This window comes from Mustela lutreola, chromosome 14 (assembly GCF_030435805.1).
Source record: "Mustela lutreola isolate mMusLut2 chromosome 14, mMusLut2.pri, whole genome shotgun sequence".
Taxonomy (NCBI): Eukaryota; Metazoa; Chordata; class Mammalia; order Carnivora; family Mustelidae; genus Mustela; species Mustela lutreola.
In genome coordinates, this window is record NC_081303.1 from 55,409,561 (window position 1) to 55,427,627 (window position 18,067).

Consider the following 18,067-nt stretch of genomic DNA (forward strand, 5'->3'; position numbering starts at 1 on the left):
AATACCCAGTAGTGTGATTGCTGGGTTGTAGGGTAGCTCTATTTTCAACTTTTTTTTTTTCCTTCAACTTTTTGAGGAACCTCCATACTGTTTTCCAGAGTGGTTGCACCAGATTGCATTCCCACCAGTAGTGCAGGAGGAGGAACTTATCTATTCTGAGAGGTGTTTACCAAAGCTTAACATTTTTGGGAAAAAGAAAAAAAAATTCCTAAAGACAATTAGTGTTACATTTCCTCCCTGCAGAATATATTTCTACATATGACATTGTGTTAATTGTTCTTTTTTCACTCTTAGTTTCATTCACTATTGGCAAACTGCTTGAGAGCATTGACCAGGTCTTTCTTGATTATTTTGTATCTCCAGTACCAAAAGTAGTGGCACGTACTAGGTGCTCAATAATGTTAAACTACACTGTTGAAATGGAGGTTCAGATATTCGAGTGAGTGGTAGAGCAAGATTATGAGAGTATCTCCTGATTGCAAATGTGACACTCTTTCTAATATAGAAACTGATTACATTAAGCCATTGAAAACCTTTAATTTTATTATTTTTTTAAGTAATCACTGCACCCAATGTGGGGTTCTAATTTGCAACCCTGAGATCAAGAGTCGCGTATTCCACTGACTGAGCCAGCTGAGTGCCTCCATAACCTTCAACATCTTAGTAAGAGTTAGTTATCAGTTGCTGGCACCAAGTTTGAGGATCCCAAATTGTTTCATTTTAATGGATTTGAGATGTTCAGGCTGTTGTCAGTGTGAATCTGGGTAGCCAGGAGTGAGTATGAAGATTCTCAGTTTCAAGGAGCACGTTTAAATAAAGTAAGAGAGAGAGAGAGAGAGAGAGAGAGAGAGATTTAGAAGTTAATACTTCCAATCCTCTCTTTAAAATAACTCTGCTTAAGTAAGGAGCAGATGGCCCCAAAGATAATTTCATCCCTAGATAGAAGCTGGAATAGATAAACTTGTGTGGAAACATTTTCTATGTTATATTTTTCTTACTCTACTTCAAAAAGAAATAATGATGTAAAAAAAAATCAAAGGATTGAGAGATATTACATAATTCATTTAGGAAGTCGCCTGAAGAAATTTCATCTGAAGCAATGAGGATTCATGTGTGCAACTGATCCAGAAATTTGAAAACAGGAAAGTAAACAAAACTACTGAGTGCAAAAGCCAGGAATTGTGTGAATCAGGATTATTTATTAGATTTTATTTCTTTGTATCTGTGGTATGATTAATAAACTAAATCAAGTCTTAAGTCTTGAATTCTATAAAGGAAATAAGTGTATAGGTAAATATACCACGTTTTTTCAGTATTTGAAACTTCAGGAACAGGTTTATGCTATGATTTTGGTGAATATTGCTACAATTCTTCTTCTTACATATTCATACAAATTTTATATCTGATTTGTTACATAATTTAAAAAGTAATTTGCTCCAAACTGCTTTCTAGTGTTTGTGTAACCACTGATAAATGGTTTAGGAGGTTTTTTTTTTCTTTCTCCTGTTAAGCATCTTTCTTTTACTTTGAGCATTTGATGAATGGAAAGAAAACCGTGCAACTCATTTCATAAAAATATTGATTAAAATGCTTTAGAAATAAGCAATAAATAATTTAAATAGTCTGGAAAGTCATTTAAAATTTTTTCCTTCTACAAAAGGCAATGACTGGCTTTCTAGTCGCCGACTCAATTTAGTCTATATAACAATTTTTCTTCTTTGAAAAAGAAACAGTTTAAAACAGAGCTCTATTATAGCCCAAGATGATTTAGAGTCTTAACTCTGGTGTTCCGCTCTGTTTACCAACTTCAGCCACAATAGATTTCACCAAGCACATGGCCCCACAGCTGAACCACGCTGTAGAAACTTGCCGGAAAAGGCAAAGAGCTCAGGCAGAAGAGAAAGAAAAGAGGAATCCTCCCCTCCCCAGCCCAGGCTCTGTCTTACATTGGACTTACATTCTTTAAGCCACTGGATCATTCTGCTTAAAATTCCCCTAATAAGTCAATCAGAGAAAGACAATTATCATATGGGTTCACTCCTATGTGGCGTATAAGAAACAGCACAGAGGGTCATAGGGAAAGGGAGGGAAGACTGAATGGGAAATCATCAGAGAGGGAGAAAAACCATGAGACTCAACTATAGGAAACAAACTGAGGGTTGCTGGAAAGAAAGTGGGTGGGGAGATGGGGTAACTGGGTGATGGGCATTAAGGAGGGCACGTGATGTGGTCAGTGCTGGGTGCTATACACCCTGATAAGTTACCGAACACTACATCCGAAACTAATGATGTACTGTATGTTGGCTAATTGAATTTAAAGTAAATAAAAATTCCCTTATCCACACTGCAGTTAAGATATATCTCCGATAAGAGAGCATTTCTTTTGACTGAGTCATTCCAGTTCAGAAGTTCATATTTTAAAAATAATCTAAGGGAAACAAAAATCTAGAAGCATAGAGATGTTCATTGCAATATTATCTGGAACAACAGAGTGAGAGAAATAATTAAAAAATCCAACAGGAGGAGACCTGTCAAATAAATTATTCATACTCTTTATTTGCACACACATAACAGTCGTGAGCCCTCAAGCCCCAGTCTTATACACAGGTTCTTTCTGCTGCCTGGTGTGTCCTCACAACTTCATACTTATCTATGTGTCCTTCAGAACCTAAAGAAGACGTACATCCCTCAGTCTGGGCCGTTCAGCTGAACGTATTTCTAACATTGAACTTAGTACACGTTTGTGTATATGGTGGTCCATTCTTCAAAACATTCCAAGTAATTTCCTTATCTCTCCTCAGACCCTGAGGGTAGTCCCTGGCTCCCAGTGGATTCTGGGAGCTGAGGCATCAGAAGAAATGAAAAGTAAAATATTAATGCAGGAAAGAATATTATGTCATCTTTATGTTGAAATTTCTGAATGTAAAGATATATGAAAATAGATGATGAATTATTATGTGACAATTAGAATATAAATGTTTTTAAAAATGTTATTTATTTATTTATTTGACACAGAGAGAAATCACAAGTAGGCAGAGAGACAGGCAGAGGGAGAGAGGGAAGCAGGCTCCCCGCTGAGCAGAGAGCCGGTTGTGGGGCTCGATCCCAGGACCCTGAGATCATGACCTGAGCTGAAGGCAGAGGCTTAACCCACTGAGCCACCCAGGTGTCCCTAGAATATAAATTTAATATGAACATCCTGACTTTAATTTTGTAAAGTATACCTGAAGGAAGTTCTATGGAAGGAGTTATTTATGTCAGTGGGGTCAGACGGAGGATAATGAGTGACTAAAATAATTGTTTCTTTCAAAATGTCTTCAAATTATGCTCTCTCTATACCAGATATTGCCGATGGTGCCATCCATTCTGCTTGTCCTTCAGCTTTGGCCATATTGGCCCAACTTCTAACTGCCAACCCCTATATATCTTTGTCTGAGGCTTTCTCTAAATCAACTGTGTCAGTTGTGTGGCAGATGGACAGTGTCGAAGAATTAATACCCCTTTGAGAGTAGCCCTCAAGCAGTGGTTAGTGAAAAAATACCCAGATCCTGTTCCACTTTGAGTTTTGTGTTCCATTGGTGCCCAGACTTCCGCATAGAGATTTTGCAGTATTTACCCACAGAGGCACATTGCCTGGGAACTCATCCTTTGTTTGTTTCCACTCCTTTTTCTTGCTCCTCCACAATTTCCTGCTGTCATCTCTAAAACAAGTATTGGCACCTAAATCTTTATCGCAGGGTCCATTTCTGAGAGAGCCCAAATTAAGACAACACCCTCCAATAACAAGAATTAATAATTCTGTAGATAAGTGATACTAAAATATAAATATTATTGGGAAAGTTGTAACACCTTAATTTACTAAAGGTGTTGTCAAGTTAATTAAAATGAGTGATGAAAACTGCCAGTTCTCCAAGGACTAGAACACAAAGCAAGCAATTGCTGTGCTAGTGTATGAGTGCAAGGAATGTTCTGAATTTGAGTTGTGAGGTCAAGCCCTACATTGGGCTCCACACTGGGTGTGGAACCTACTCATTAAAAAAAGGGGGGGGGTGCTTAAAAACATGATTAGGAAACAAGGACATTTTTAGTAAAAATCTGGATGTATTGATTATTTGTGTAATATTAAATATATCCAGATACCTAGAAATATATTAATACATTTATATTGTTAGATAAAGATACTTGATGGTCTTTTGATAGAAATCGGATAAAATACAGGCACTTAAAGCATTGTTATTCATCACAGAAACTTGATTCAACATAGTGGAATTATATGAATTATTTTTTATCACATTGATCATGACGGATTGTTTTCAAGTATTAGGAATAACAGCTCCCAAGGATGAAAAAGAAAGCTTATATACACGAACTATGGGAATGAGATCCATTTTATAGAGTAGCTGGTGTCTTGTTAATCTTCTATTTTTCTGTTTATTGATGATGTTGTACTACAGTTATACGGCCAGGGCAAAGCCAAAGGCCTGTGAGTACTTGAATCAAAGGACAAAAGAAAAATCATTTTGATTTATTTTTGTTAGTATCGAGCAACCAATTTTATGAAGAAAAAAAAAACAACTAATAACACAAGAGTTATTTTTTTTTTTACCACCTCTTTCAGAAATCCCTATAGGAACGTGTGCTTGTGCTTGGGTAGTCTTTAACCCAGTACCTTAGAATCATCTGGGCAATGGGTAAAAACCAGGATTTCCAAGTCCCATACAAAAGATTCTGACTCAGCAGGTCTAGAGTAGGGTTTCAGAATTTACTCATACCACACATTGAGAAAGACTGCTGCAGCCTCTAGTCATTTTTTCCCCATTAAAAGGAAAAAAATGTGACTTTTTTCAACAAGGGATTCTTAAAAGTACAGATATCATGTATTATCTATCAGAACAGATCTTACTGTGTTGCAGACCTACCATACCAGCGTTACTAAGATTTTACCCCAAACCTCCTCATTTTACTAGAACAGAGATTCTGCGTAACAGCTGCTTTCCGGAAGCATGACCCAAACTGAGACATATGAAATCAAACAAACAAATAAACAACTTTAAAGAAAGCAAATAAAAAACCCAGTGACCAAACTTATGTTGCAGTCACCTTATTTGTATTACTTAAAAGTTTTAAAATTAATTTTTTATGGTTGAGGTGTAATTGACATACAATGTTATATTAATTTTAAGTGTCCAACATATTGTTTCAACAATTCTATACATTACTCAGCACTTACCATGATAAGCGCAGTCACCATCTGTCACCAGACAGTGTTATTACAATATTATTGGCTACATTCTCTATGCTGTACTTTCATCTCTGGGACTTATTTTATAACTGGGAGTTTGTACCTCTTAATCCCCTTCACCTATCTCACCCGTCCTTCCTCTCCATTCCCTCTAGCAACCACCAGTTTGTTCCCTGTGTTTATGATTCTGTTTCTGTAGTAACTTTAATTGCCTATCTTTCACAGTAAACATCTTAATTTATTGCTCCCTGGATATCTGGTTTCATAAAGGCTGAGGGAACACTGTGAGAAGTCTCTGCTGTCTCCCCTTAGCTGTGTGTCTTAGAGATTAATGGTGCCATACTGGCCCATGGAAGTGTTTCATGATAGCAGTGGGTGGAATGAATTAGCCAAAAACTGGGAGTGGGCTTAGAGAGAAAAGGCAATGATAACAACCGGCAATGTTACTAGGAATTCTTCTGGTGTAAGAGGAATTCTGTAGCTCAAAGCCAGTTTTTTCCTTCTGACTCTAGAAATAGCATCGCTTTCACTCAATTCCCCCCTTTCTTAACCCATAAAATAATATTATAATGAATTTTTTATGCCATCATGAATGTTTCATATGTAGGTATAGAGAAACTTGAAAACTGTAAAGTGTTAAAGCTGGAGTGAATTTTAGTGATCACTTAATTACCTCCTCATTTTATAAAATAGTAAACTGATGCCCAAGTTGACTTGCATAAATCCACAAACCACACAGAGCATTCTTTCATTCTAAAAAACAAAAGGAAAAGAGAAAAAAAAAAGATTATTTCCCCCTCCCCACAAATTATTTACTCTTTAGAGCTACTCTGATCCCCATCTCAGCATTCAAAGTCCCAATGCTTGAATTTAATGTCCTAATTCTGATATTTCTGATTTAAAAAGTATTTGTCTCCTATGTTTTTGTGGTTACGTAAGATAGGAATAAAATTATGAAGAGCTGGAAAAAACAAAAAGCCTCAGCTTAGTGATAAAAAGGAAAGCCTATAATGTGAAGTTACGCCCCCTCACTCCCCCACTTCCTTTCTTCCTCCCTCCCTTTCTCCCTTCCTCTATCAAACACGCTGGGAGTACAAAAATGATTATGACATTTAAATTAAAAAATAGAAATGAGTATGGGGGCACCTAGGTGGCTCAGTCGGTTAAGCGTCTGTCTTTGGCTCAGGTTATGATCCCAGGCTCCTGGGATCGAGCCCCGCATCGGGCTCCCAGCTCTGTGGGGAGCCTGTGTCTTCCTCTTCCCTGCTCCTGCTCTCTCTCTGTCTCTCAAATAAATAAATAAAATCTTGGAAAAAAGCAATCATGGCAAGTTCTCCAGTTAAAAATCTCACTCGCCAGAATTTCCAAAAAAAATTTCTATGTAAACAAATAACACTATCAAATATTTAAAAGTTAATAATAAGTCCTTAACAGTGTCTATTATTCAGCCTATATTAAAATTTTCCAATTGTGCCCCGGATATCTTTATAGCTGGTTTGGCAAAACCGGAGTACAATTCAGGACTATCATCACATCTGCAGGTCCTTGACCTCTTAATTTAGAACAGTCCCTTCTTTCCCTCTTATTTTTTTTGTGTCACTAGCTTGATAAATAGACCAGCCCAATTACTCATGTTCTACCTTCTCAGTTTGTCTGATTTGTTGTTGTTTAGCTTGTTACTTTGTATTTCCTTTAATATGTAAATTAGACCTACAGGCTTGAGTAGATTCCAGTGAAACATTTCTTTTGCTCTGATATAAAACATGCAATGTTGAGTTCCTCATATTTTATCTCATCAAGAGAGAATACGTGTCAGATTTCATCACTGCTTGTGGTACCGAGAATGACCATTAGACTGCAGTGATGGCAGCTTTTTCCCTCCAATACAAAGTCGTGTTTTCCTTTGGTAACCAGGAAGCTTTTAATTAAGAGAATGCTGCAATTATGTCTTTGTTGTGGAGTAGTGCAAGATTACTGCATAAAAGAGGAGAGAAAGCAGAAAGACTACTAGTAATCTTTATTACAGTCTAGAAAAGAGAGATGATGATGATCTTACTTTGAATGGGGGATCATGCTAATTCCTTCGCACATGTTACATTTATAAATCCTCACACAACCGTATGGAGGTACATTTTCTTATCCCCATTGTCTGGTTAAAACTGAGCTTTACAGAGATTGAGCAGTGGCAGAGGGGTCATTAAAATGCAGCTCTGTCTGACCCCAAAATCCATATACTGGACCGCTCTCCTATGCTGACTGCAGTAACAGTTTGGTTTCAGGGGCTGTTATTTATTTTATAATTTTATTTTATTTTTAATTTGTTTTTAGGGAGAAAGAGTGTGCAGGGGGGGAGGGTAGAGGGGAGAGAGAGAGAATCGTAACAGACTCCATACCTAGCATGAAACCTGATGCATGAGTTCACGACCTTGAGATCATGACCTGAGCTGAAATCAAGAGTCTGATGCTTAACCGACTGAGGCACTCAGGTGCTCCTGACCATTTGAATGCTTTTAAGAATTTGGTAACCAACGAACTACTTGGCGACATGGAAGGAATAACTCTAAAGTGTCTCTCTTGGACGATTAGGGAGGATTGTATGACTGTTGAATTTGAAACATCATTTGGTTACGACAGCTGAAAATGTTAAGTCTGGAGTTCAGAAGACAGATCAAAGAAAAAGTAGAGATGAGTAAAATTGTAGATCCAAGAGTAATCTGCATAGATATGTTAGCTTAGATTTGAGGAGTGTATAGAATTACCTGGTATACTTACACAGCATTAGGACACCTTCACTTTGTGGGATGCCTGAGTATCTCAGTCAGTTAAGTGGCTGCCTTCGGTTCAGGTCATAATCCTGAGATCCCGGGTCCTGGGATAGAGTCCCAAATCAGGTTCCTTCCTCACTGGGGAGACTGAGACTACTTCTCCCTCTTCTCCTGCTCCTGCTCATGTGCACCCTCTCTCTCTCTCTCTCTCTCTCTGTCAAATAAATAAATAAATAAATAAATAAATAAATAAATAAATCTTTAAAAAGAAAAGACACCTTTACTTTGGATGTGTAAGCCATTCAAGATTAACAAACCAATAACAAAAGGGAGACTACTGCATGAATTTAAAAATGCCATTCCTGATTTTTATATTCCTGAAAAAGTTAAAGAGATATTGGCATATTTTTTCAGCATAAATTCTTTATGTTACTGTGTGGAAAGTTTCGAGTATTTCTAATGGAAGACATTTTTCTTGTGGTTAGTGGATATCATGATCCTATTAGGTCTGGTAGGCAGAAGTTTATTGATTTATAGAGTGGTACAGAGTCTTTTATACTAGACTGGTGATAACTCTTAATCTCAGGAAACAAACTGAGGGTTGCTGGAGTAGAGTGGGGTTGGAGGGATGGGTGGCTAGGTGATGGACATTGGGAAGGGTATTTGCTATGGTGAGTGCTGTGAATTGGGTAAGACTGGTGATTCGCAGACCTGTACCCCTGAAACAAATTATATATTATATGTTAATAAAAAGGAAAAAAATAACTAGGCTGGCCATAGAAAATCTTGATATTATACTTACTATATTATGGAATAATATACTTTGAACAATTTTTTAATTAATTATCTTTTAACATATAATGTATTATTTGCCCCAGGGGTACAGGTCTGTGAATTTTCAGGCTTACACATTTGACAGCACTCACCATAGCACATACCCTCCCCAATGTCCATAACCCAACCACCCTCTCTATGCCTCCTCTCCCCCCAGCAACCCTCTGTTTTGTAAAATTAAGAGTCTCTTATGGTTTGTCCCCCTCTCTATCCTATCTTGTTTCATTTTTTCCTGCCCTACCCCCTAAGACTCCCACTTTGCCTCTCAAATTCCTCATGTTAGGGAGATCATATGATAATTATCTTTCTCTGATTGACTTATTTTGCTCAGCATAATACCCTCTAGTTCCATCTATGTTGTTGCAAATGGTAAGATTTCATTTCTTTTGATGGCTGTATAATATTCCATTGTGTATGTATACCACCTCTTCTTTATCCATTCATCTGTTGCTGGACATCTAGGTTCTTTCCACAGTTAGGCTATAGTGGACATTGCTGCTATAAACATTCAGGTGCACATGCCTCTTCGGATCACAGCATTTGTATCCTTAGGGTAAATACCCAGTAGCGCAATTGCTGGGTGGTAGGGTGGCTCTATTTTCAACTTTCTGAGGAACTTCCATGCTGTTTTCCAGAGTGGCTGCACCAGCTTGCATTCCCACCAGCAGTATAGGAGGGTTCCCCTTTCTCTGCATCCTCTCCAACATCTGTCATTTCCTGACTTGTTAATTTTAGCCATTCCGACTGGTGTGCGGTGGTATCCCATTGTGGTTTTGATTTGTATTTCGCTAATGCCGAGTGATATGGAGCACTTTTTCATGTGTCTGTTGGCCATCTGGATGTCTTCTTTGCAGAAATGTCTGTTCATGTTCTCTGCCCATTTCTTGACTGGATTATTTGTTCTTTTGGTGTTCAGTTTGATAAGTTCTTTATAGATTCTGGATACTAGCCCTTTATCTAATATGTTGTTTGCAAGTATCTTCTCCCATTCTGTCAGTTGTCTTTTGGTTTTGTTGACTGTTTCCTTTGCTGTGCAAAAGCTTTTGATCTTGATGAAGTCCCAATGGTTCATTTTTGCCCTTGCTTCCCTTGCCTTTGGCGATGTTTCTAGGAAGAAGTCACTAGGGATGAGGTCAAAGAGGCTACTGCCTATGTTCTACTTAAGGATTCTGATGGATTCCTTCTCACATTGAGGTCTTTCATCCATTTTGAGTCTATTTTTGTGTGTGATGTAAGGAAATGGTCCAATTTCATTCTTCTGCATGTGGCTGTCCAATTTTCCCAACACCATACATTGAAGAGACTGCCTTTTTTCCACTGGACATTCTTTCTTGCTTTGTCAAAGATTAGTTGACTATAGAGTTGAGGGTCTACTTCTGGGCTCTCTATTCTGTTTCACTGATCGATGTCTCTCTTTTTGTGCCAGTACCATGCTGTCTTGATGATTACAGCTTTGTAATAGAGCTTGAAATCTGGAATTGTGATGCCACCAACTTTGGCTTTCTGTTTCAACATTCCTCTGGCTATTTGAGGTCTTTTCTGGTTCCATATAAATTTTAGAATTATTTGTTCCATTTCTTTGAAAAAAAAAAAAGGATGGTATTTTGATAGGGATTGCATTAAATGTGTAGATTGCTTTAGGCACTATAGACATTTCACAATATTTGTTCTTCCAACCCATGAGCATGGAAAGTTTTTCCATTTCTTTGTGTCTTCCTCAATTTCTTTCATGAGTATAGTTTTCTGAGTACAGGTTCTTTGCCTCTTTGGGTAGGTTTATTCCTAGGTATCTTCCCCCCACCCCAAGATTTTATTTATTTATTTGACAGAGATCACAGTAGGAAGAGAGGCCGGCAGAGAGAGAGGAGGAAGCAGGCTCCACATTGAGTAGAGAGACCTGTGCAGGGCTCAGTCGCAGGACCCTGGGATCATGACCTGAGCTGAAGGCAGAGGCTTTAACCCACTGAGCCAGCCAGGCGCCCCTATTTCTGGATATCTTATTGTTTTGGGTGCAATTATAAATGGGATTGACTCCTTAATTTCTCTTTCTTCTGTCTTGCTATTGGTGTATAGAAGTGCAACTGATTTCTGAGCATTGATTTTATATCCTGACACTTTACTGAGTTCCTGTATGAGTTCTAGCAGTTTTGGAATGAAATCTTTTGGGTTTTCTGCATAAAGTATCATATCATCTGCAAAGGGAGAGAGTTTGACTTCTTCTTTGCCAATTCGGATGTCTTTTATTTCTTTTTGTTGTCTGATTGCCAAGGCTGGGACTTCTAGTACTATGTTGAATAACAGTGGTGATAGTGGATATCCCTGCTGTGTTCCTGACATTAGGGAAAAAACTCTCAGAAAAACTGAGAGTGTTCCCCCTTGAGAATGATATATGCAGTGGGTTTTTCATAGATGGCTTTGATGATATTGAGATATGTACCCTCTATCCCTACACTTTGAAGAGTTTTGATTAAGAAAGGATGCTGTACTTTGTCAAATGCTTTTTCAGCATCTATTGAGAGTATCATATGGTTCTTGTTCTTTCTTTTATTAATGTATTTATCACATTGATTGGTTTGTGGATGTTGAACCAACCTTGCAGCCCTGGAATAAATCCCACTTTGTCGTGGTGAATAAGCCTTTTAATGTACTGTTGGATTCTATTGGCTAGTATTTTGGTGAGAATTTTTGCATCTGTGTTCATCAAGGATATTGGTCAGTAATTCTCCTTTTTTATGGGGTCTTTGTCTGGTTTCAGGATCAAGGTAATGCTGGTCTCATAAAATGTGTTTGGAAGTTTTCCTTCTATTTTTTTGGAACAGTTTCAGAAGAATAGGTATTAATTCTTCTTTAAATGTTTGGTAGAATTCCCCTGGGAAGCTCTATGGCCCTGGGCTCTTGTTTATTGGGAGATTTTTTGATGACTGCTTCAATCTCCTTACTGGTTATGGGTCTGTTCTGGTTTTTTATTTCTTCCTGCTTCAGTTTTGGTAGTTTAGATGTCTCTAGGAATGCATCCATTTCTTCCAGCTTGTCAAATTTGCTGCATATAGTTGCTCATAATATGTTCTTATGATTGTTTGTATTTCTTTGGTGTTGGTTGTGATCTCTCCTCTTTCATTCATGATTGTATTAATTTGGGTCCTTTTTCTTTTCTTTTTGATAAATCTGGCCAGGGGTTTATCAACCTGATTAATTCTTTCAAAGAACCAGCTCCTAGTTTTGTTGATTGTTCTACTGTTCTTTTGGTTTCTATTTCATTGATTTCTGCTCTGATCTTTATTATTTCTCTTCTGCTGCTGGGTTTAGGCTTTCTTGGTTGTGCTTTCTCCATCTCCATTAGGTTTAGGGTTGTGTACTTGAGACCTTTTTTCTTTCTTGAGAAAGGCTTGTATCACTATATACTTTCTTCTTAGAACTGCTTTGCTGTGTCCCAAAGATTTTGAACAGTTGTGTTTTCATTTTCATTTGTTTCCATGATTTTTTTCAATTCTTTTTAAATTTCCTGGTTGACCCATTCATTCTTTAGTAGGATGCTCCTTAGCCTCCATGTATTTGAGTTCTTTCCAACTTTCCTCTTGTGATTGAGTTCTAACTTCAGAGCATTGTGGTCTGAAAATATGCAGGAAATTCATCCCAATCTTTTGGTACCAGTTGAGACCTGATTTGTGACTCAGGATGTGATCTATTCTGGAGAATGTTCCATGTACACTAGAGAAGAATGTGTATTCAGTTGCTTTGGGATGGAATGTTCTGAATATATCTGTGATAACCATCTGGTCCAGTGTGTTATTTAAAGCCTTTATTTCCTTGTTGATCTTTTGCTTGGATGATCTTTCCATTTCAGTGAAGGGGGTGTTAAAGTCCCCTATTATTACTGAATTATTGTTAATGTATTTCTTTAATTTTGGTATTAATTGGTTTATATAGTTGGCTGCTCCTATGTTAGGGGCATAAATATTTAAAATTGTTAGATCTTCTTGTTGGACGGACCCTTTGAGTAGGATATATGTCCTTCCTCATTTCTCATTATAGTCTTTGGCTTATGATCTAATTTATCTGATGTAAGGATTGCCACCCCAGCTTTCTTTTGATGGCCATTAGCATGGTAGATTGTTTTCCACCCCCTCACTTTAAATCTGGAGGTGTCTTTGAAGTACTCTATGATGACTAACATAACATAATAAAAAATTAAAAAATAAATAAAACAACAATAGCAAGTATGAAAAAAGAAGTTATAGAAAGTTGAAATTTCTATTTTAAGGAATTTTTGATTACTTTAAATGGCAATTACATAGGGTGCCTGAGTGGCTCAGTGGGTTAAGCCTCTGCCTTCGGCTCAGGTCATGGTCTCAGGGTCTTGGGATTGAGCCCCGTGTCGGGCTCTCTGCTCAGGGGGGAGCCTGCTTCCCCCCTTCCTCTGCCTGCCTCTCTGCCTACATGTGATCTCTCTCTATGTAAAATAAATAAAAAAATATTTTAAAAAGTGGCAATTACAAAAGGAAAAAAAACCCCCACAATATTTTGGAACAAAGGTCAGATAAAATTAGGTTTAAAAACATTTCAAGGAAAGTCTTTAAGAAGGAAAACTAATAATAAAAAGTGCATTTTGAGAACCTTGTGTGGAAAATGAGGAAAGGCAGTACGGCCCTCCTCCCCCTGCCCATTCTCTGTCTTCCTGAAGTGAGTGGTCAGATTAGCTGGCTTTTCCTGTACAACTGAGGTGTCTTCAAGGCATGGGATGATCTTGGTGAGGCTGCTTCTCCTCAGTTTTAAGGATCCACAGGATGTACTGATCACAAAAGGGAAAATCTGTTATTCTTACAGTAAGAAAATTGCAGTGATGGGACAGTTCAATTAGCCCTATGAATAGATGTCCTAATCTTTAATTTTAACTTTGACAAGGCTCTGTGACACTCATTGGTGCAACCATATATTTTATTGCAGCTTACTCATGAAAATAGTTTACATATTTTATGTATAGAACACCACCATAAATTTTCTTAGTCTTAGCACTCTTACCTTGCTACTGCTCAGTGTTTATGCTAATAAACCGTTGCTAAAGAGATGAGTCAACTGTTGAATAGTAAATATAATAACTTCAACCTTCTGCCAGCTACATTTGACCCAACACCCTTATATTATAGATGATAAAACTGGAACTCTAGAGACATAAGGAATTTATTCAAAGTCACCCAGATAATTAGAGCCAGAATTTGCCTACAACCCAGACCTCTTACCTGAAGCTCTTCATATTACCTTCGTACTAAAATGGAGTCAATTTTCTGACAGATTAGTTCTTATCTTTAGGGGTGATGGAGGTTACTCTATGGAGATGGCAAGTTATTTTCATCTTATATATTACTAATAGTAAGACTGGATCCTAAAATCAGCCATATTACATCCATCTGGATGTGTTGTCTATGGCCATTTAAAAAAAAAAAAATGGCTTTGAGGCATTTTATTTCCCTGGAGCATTGGAGATATATGAAAATAGCAACATGTAGTGGAAAGAAACTTGGATTATAGTTCTGTCTTAATCATTGACCCTGGTAAAGGCACTTCACCTCATGGCATCTCAGTTTTTCAAGCTGTCAAATAAAGACCATAGTACCTACTTCCATGACAAAGGTGGGGAATTTTCAAAAAGATCCTCTAAACTCATGGTAATATGTTTAAGCTGACTGAATGAAACACCTGTAAAGAGATCTTCATATCGTTTGCTTTGGGAATTGCTTACTGGCAGGCTGGCTCCTATACCATAGATGACTCTGAAGGTGTGGTGATGAAAATAAACATCCTATTTATTTGGTAACGCACTTGTGACGAAACACATCAGTGTGAGTCTTCAAGAGCACTGATGGCTGCTAATTAACATTATGCCACATTTTATAACATCCCAAGGAAGGTTGGACAGAGCTGACTCATTCCCATTGCACATGGTGTACTCATTTAGCAAACAGGAACACGGTGGACTCCTGAAAGTTGAGATGTGAACATTTTCTACTAATTTCAAGGAACTTGAAAGTTGTGTGCATAGCTGTTCTGTCATATTCCTCATGTGGGAGGAAGAAATGACTTTAAAGTCCCTCAGTCATAGTAATTAAAAAAAGGCTATAATTTATTAATTTCTTATTTTATGTCAGTCACTGTAGAGGAGTTTTAGATGTGTTATTTCTAATTCTCAAAGTTATCCCATGAGAAGTATTATTATACTTGTTTTCTTAATAATATTTTTATAGAAAGAAAATGAAATATAATTTGAATGTCTTTGTTCCCATTCCTACTATGGCAGGTATGCTTTTCATTTTTTCCTATGACTCTTGGCTAAGCAGAGGCAAGCATTATTAATTCCCACCAGCAGATAAACTAGGACAAGAGGGAGTTAAATAACTTGCTTGAATACAAGAGTCAGACCAGGGCCCTAATTTCTCCAAGGGCTATTTTTTTTCATTAGACCAGTAGTTTTTGAATTAATACATTCGACAGTTCAGTGTTGGCATTATGGTGGAATCTGGGGAGAGACAGCTCCTGCCCTGTTTGAATGCGGATGAGTCAAAATCAGAACCCTCTGAATAGGCCTACCTTAGGGGCCTCATCTTTTCCCTTCTCTCTTCCTCACAATACATTTAGGCCACTTGACGCAGGTTTAAACAGTGAAAATTAACTCATCATCACTACCATTTATTGAGCACTGTCTAGAAGGGTCTAAAGCGCTCTACTTCTATTATCTTCCTTAATCTCTTCAGTGTCCTGGGGGGAAGGATGGTGCTGGTTTTTTATTTTGTTTTTGTTTTCTTTGCCAGGGAAGAGACACAGAGAGGAGGCCAAGCAAACGAGAGGCCAAGCAAACGAGAGGCAGAGGTTGAACGTCAAGCCTGCCCTGAAGTCAGCTGTTCTGTCTCCCACCCCAGCCGGCTTCTTGGTTAATGGACCTCAGTTTCTTGTAAGTAGCCACTGGTGAATCCACTTTCTGTCTTGCTCTACCTTCTGCAGGCTACAAGGGCAAGGAGAAGTGGGAGTTCAGGTGGTCTGGAGAAGGAAAAAACGCAGGTCTTTTGGTTACACTGGGATTATTGGCAGGCTGGAGCTGTGGGCTCTGTGGATGGGGAGATTGGACTTTAGAGACCACTCTGTGAAGGAGCTTAGTTGTGATACTGAGAAGGCAAACACCCAACTTGGACTACGTGGCAATAGGGAAAAGAAATGTTAAGGAAACTTTGGAGAGATTACTAGAGGAAAAGATTCGAAGCACTTAGCTAGGATCTTCACTGGTGTTCAGTGTGTGTGTTATCAAGGTAGTCTCTTACAGTTTTGTTTTTTGTTTGTTTGTTTGTTTCTGGTTAAGATTTGTTTATTTTAGAGAGAGAGCAAGAGCATAGGGATGGAGAGGGACAGACAGAAAGAGAGAGACTTTTTTTTTTTTTTTTTAAAGATTTTTGTTTATTCATTAGAGCACAAGATGGAGGGGTCGGTGGGAGAAGCAGACTCCCCGTTGAGCAGAGAGCCTGATGCAGGGCTCCATCCCAGGACCCCGGGATCATGATCTGAGCTGAAGATAGACGCTTCACTGACTGACCCCCCAGGTATCACCCAGTGTGTTTTTGTAATGAACTAAACTCTATTCCTGATCAACTTTAGCCTCGTCTATGCGATTTCTTTCACATCATTTCCTGCTAATGTCTTGTCTTTAATCCTCTATCCCCAGGTCTACATTGCGCCGTGTTTGTGAGGAAAAGGGATCTTGGCACTGCTTGCTGCGTGCGGCTCCGCGTCTGGCTTGGGCCCCCTTTGCATGTAAGAGCTTCAAAAATATGTGAATAGTGAGTAAAAGAAGTGGTAACAAAAGAATTTTTGGACATATTCATTGTTTTCGGCTTGATAGGACAAATCGCGTCACCTTGCTGATGATAGAACTCCAAGTAAATTCTAAAGAAGCGTGTTCCATCAATCCTATTTTATTACACAAATAACTCTCTTTCTGCTTTGTGTCCGGAACAACTGATATCCTTATTTCAGCTCCTTATTTCTAGCAAGCAGCTTATTTTCTTGCTACAGTGATCTAATTTGCCAATTGAATCACTAATAACCAGTTTCTGACCCCTGCTTCTCCACCTCAAGAATAATTTAACAGATAGATAGTACTTTGTTTCAAAGTCCATTAGAATATCAGAAGAATGCTTTGTTAATGACTGAAAGCATGTGATAAAATTTAATTATATAATTAATCGTTGGTAGAGAAGTAGATAATTTGGTTTTACCCTTACTCTAATCATACCTCTATTCTGTTTTTTAAATAGGTAAACTGTTTATTTTTATTTGATAGTCTACTAGCCACTTGAAACATATTTAATGGACTACTATAATTTTGTCCTAAAATTCATTTAAAATTTTGAGTCTTATAAATTATTTTTGTTTTATTGATTGACTTATATATTAAAAATGTATTAAATGAATGCTATTTGTCAATCTTGGGCTACATTATTTAGAGGTTTAAAAATACATTTAGAATCAGGCTCCAGGGAATTATGATATAAAATTGTATAGTATATTATTTATGGATTACCTTGGTTATTTTATCACTCAATATGCAAGGCAATATTGAACATGTTTGTGTGCCTTACAAATGTTTAAAGGTCATCTGGGGTGTTGATAAATGACTTCCTTCTGGTTCACTGTCTTTATTGGCAAGCTATTCAGGAAAAAAGTACTATATTTGAAAACAAAACTAATGGTATAGTTTTTTAAGGCTTGGATTAGGAAAGTGGAAAAGTGCTCAGGAAAAAAACTGAAGCTAAAACCAGAAATTTCTCAGTGCTTAAACTTTCTTTTATTGTTTAATATAGTTGAGTTCCTTGAATAATTTTAAATGAAGTAACTTCGTTCTATAAACTGACCAAACCTGGTGATTAGTTGTTTAAGCTGAAATTTTCTCACACCCTTAAATTCCCCTTAGCTTCTCCAACTTCCCCACCTACCCTAAAACTATTTAAGAGTTTAAATGACTTTCAAAGAGATTTACAAAGCCCTGAAGTCCAACCATACCCAGCTTCATCGAATTAGGTTCTAGGCCATGATAGTCCCAGCCCCATCCCCCAAGGGATCCCATGTGCACATGAAAGTGAGAACCGGTGGTAGAAACACCATCTCCTAGTTCTCAGGGGAGAGAGTTTTCAGGCATCTTCCGAGGTTCTCCTCTGCTCAGCTTTCTTTCACAACCAATTCCCTT

The 18,067-nt window shown here is 37.8% G+C and overlaps 1 long non-coding RNA gene across 1 annotated transcript in view; it reads left to right on the plus strand.

Annotated features, from left to right (window-relative positions):
* The window catches only part of LOC131815347 (uncharacterized), a 107,655-nt gene extending 90,478 nt beyond the window's left edge, over window positions 1-17,177 (plus strand). Inside the window, exons 3-5 of the long non-coding RNA XR_009347669.1 lie at window positions 15,665-15,784; window positions 16,293-16,424; window positions 16,547-17,177. This is a non-coding gene — a long non-coding RNA (uncharacterized LOC131815347). The remainder of the gene's footprint in view (window positions 1-15,664; window positions 15,785-16,292; window positions 16,425-16,546) is intronic.
* Window positions 17,178-18,067: the final 890 nt, after the last annotated feature.